Source organism: Coregonus clupeaformis, chromosome 3, assembly GCF_020615455.1.
Source record: "Coregonus clupeaformis isolate EN_2021a chromosome 3, ASM2061545v1, whole genome shotgun sequence".
Lineage (NCBI taxonomy): Eukaryota > Metazoa > Chordata > Actinopteri > Salmoniformes > Salmonidae > Coregonus > Coregonus clupeaformis.
This window is the reverse complement of record NC_059194.1, coordinates 25,138,688-25,141,688: the sequence shown is the minus strand read 5'-3', so window position 1 is coordinate 25,141,688 and position 3,001 is coordinate 25,138,688. Positions and strand designations below refer to the sequence as shown.

Genomic DNA, 3,001 nt, shown 5'->3' with positions numbered 1-3,001 from the left:
ATACTCCTGGATCTTACTGCAGCAATTCATAGTCACAAATTACATATTGATACAGCAAACAGCAGAGATGGGTCTGAACACTGATGAAAAGCCAATGTCGTGATTAGTTTGTTGTGTGTGTATGTGTATGTGTATGTGTATGTGTATGTGTATGTGTATGTGTATGTGTGCGTGTGTGTGTGCATGTGTGTGTGCATGTGCATGTGTGTGTGTGTGTGTGTGTGTGTGTGTGTGTGTGAGAGCCCAGAGAGGCAATGGGTGTGTTCACTTTATAGCCACTGCAGCCAGCCAAAACACAAGAGCACAATGATAATGCGCAACATTTACGATCTGTAACGATAATAATATGTATATACATGTAGACAGACCCTGCATGCTTCCTGAGAGAAATCGATAAGTAAAATAATATATTGTAGTTGTATAATCTACTGCATACAGAATGCACAGCCACAGCAAATCAAATCAAATCAAGCTTTATTTAGCACCACCAGCAAACTTCTGCAAATACCCTGCAGCTCAGCACTGCAAACATTAGTGCAGCTTGGTAGAATTCAGCCAGTTGGTTTGTGCAGGTGGATGGAAATAAACTGCTCCGGTGTGAATACACAGATCCTGATAGCTGGAGAGTCCCACAGTGTGTGTGTGTGTGTGTGTGTGTGTGTGTGTGTCTGTGTTATAATGCAGTGTGTAATGCAGTATGTCTTTTCCTTATTGGGCCATTTAACCCTTGTGACCCTGTAATGCTGCAGGATGCAGTCTGTGGGGAGTGGAGGCTGAATCTCATCACTCCCAATAGAAGCCATTTAGACGGAGTAGGATGAGACGTTCTGTACCACCCAGAGATAGACACAGTTTCTCCATCCATTTCTGAATGAAATCCATCTTTATCTGCCCGGCTATTCAGAGCCACCCCAATCTCTGACTGCAGTCTCAACTATTCAGAGAGTACATATCTCTCCATTTCAAACCGATGGAGAGAAACAGAGAGAGCTAGAGAGAGAGAGGGAGGGAGAGAACTAGAGAGAGAGAGAGAGTGGACTACACTGCAAAGTAAGTGAGCAAGGAAGAAACGGTGTGTGTTGGATTCCTACAGACAGTCAGTGTCACAATGCAGTTTATTTATTGCCTATATAAGGAGGACAGACGCTTGCTTTAAAAGCTGATATGGAGCCAGATATGAGTTGTGTTTTCTTCCCCCCACCAATGGCTGATGCCGGTGCAGTTCAGAGTAGGGTTTTTAACCAGCATTGATCTGATTAGGCTGCAGTCTTCCTTTGTTATCATCAGGGTCATAAATGTTTAAGGACCATTAGGAAGCACGAACGAGGCAGACTGAGGAGGACTTACTGCTTAAATGACCATTACTGGATACCTCTCTCTCCATTTACAGATTAAAAGCTTTACTGGGTCTCCTGCTCTTCCATCTCTCTCTGTCTGAACACTCATCTGTCTGAACAGACTCAGGAGGAAAAGTTTGTTGGGTTCCACAGGGAGATGGAGGTTAAGGTAGAGATAGGAAGAGAGTGAGAGAGAGACCCTAGAAAAATAGGGAACAAGACACGACACACCAGCAGGAGACCTATTTGCTCTGATTGGACACAATGGGAGAGAAACCTGTCTGATTATTTAATAGGTCTGTGATTGGTGCTCCTCTGATTCACAGACAGTGTGTGTTTGTGTGTGTGTCATGTGTTAGTGTGTGTGTGTGTCAGTGTGTGTGTGTGTGTGTGTGTGTGTGTGTGTGACCACAGTGTTTGGTAGTCGCTGGTCACTCTTTAATTATCTAATAAGCCACTGGAGAATGTAGTCTTCAGGAGAATTCAGACAAAGCAGAAATACATCACAATGATTTCATTAACCACACACTGACAATGGCCATTAAACCTGATGTAGTGTTTCAATGATCATCATCATTGTCACTGCTTCAACACAATATCGCCATGTTACAACTGGGACAGAGAATTGGTGCATATGAAGGTAATCTATAGGCCGTCTTAATGTGTTCATTAAATGTAGTCGACTATAGATAAAAGTACATTGGCTAAGTGCATTATCTGTGCCATTCAAATATATATACCAGTTCAAATGCTTTTTCTTTACTTGATCATGTACATGGTCTAGTCAGCACATTCACAACAGTTCCAAGCCATTTCATTTAAGGTCAACTGTACACTAAAACCAGAAGGGAAAGTAAGTAAATGTAAGATCATTCATTTATTATGTTCACCGATGTACACAGTGGTGGTGGCTGTCTCTCTGAACAGCAGATAGAGGAAAGCACAGAACACTACCTGATCAAGAGAACACTGGGCGGGGTGTGTAGAGGAGGGGTCAGAACAGAACGAGTTCTGGGGGGTAGGAGGGCAAAGCTGGCCCTCTCCTGTGGTACACAGACATGCTTAAAGGGAAGCGGGTGAACAGAATGTTCATGGCATCAGTGTTTTGTCATCATGTTTTGTTTTGCATTCTTGAACACCAGCAGAGCAGTTCTGTGATCCTGAATGGTCCTTCCTGTGACTGTCCACTGTCTGAGCAACACATGGAAGATAGTGGGGGGATGTCTCAAGCCTGACGAAAGAGAGAAGATCGGTCCACTCAGCGTTCAGGAGAGTGAGCAAGAAAGAAGAAAGGGTTTCATCATCATATTGTTGCTGTGCAGAGAAGTCAGGCAGTTCAGTTCTGCTTGCTCATGAATGTGCGTGTCATTTGCAGTCCCAGCGTGTCCTCTCTCATCCTGAATACCCATCAGCCTATTCAGCCGGCTACCTGCAGGAGGCACGGCCCACCTGGGGGAAAAATGCTCAAAATGGCTGCTTCACCTCCGGAGGTGCTGGGATAGAAAAGCACGAACATCTTACCATTATTCAGCACCATTTAACATGATTTGGTGCTACAGCGAACAGAGGCAGAGACACAGCATCACCATGGTTACACAGAGTGACTGACAGACAGAGCTAAGTACAGGTGCAGCAGGAAAACATTGTAACCCTTGAGCATCCTC

At 44.3% G+C, this 3,001-nt stretch overlaps 1 protein-coding gene across 1 annotated transcript in view; it reads right to left on the bottom strand.

Annotated features, from left to right (window-relative positions):
* Window positions 1-457: 457 nt before the first annotated feature.
* Window positions 458-3,001, bottom strand: part of LOC121542636 (GDNF family receptor alpha-4) — a 26,442-nt gene continuing 23,898 nt past the window's right edge. The window contains exon 8 of the mRNA XM_041852111.1: window positions 458-3,001. This exon is cut by the window's right edge and continues 523 nt beyond it. The gene's annotated coding sequence lies outside the window, so the exon portion shown is untranslated.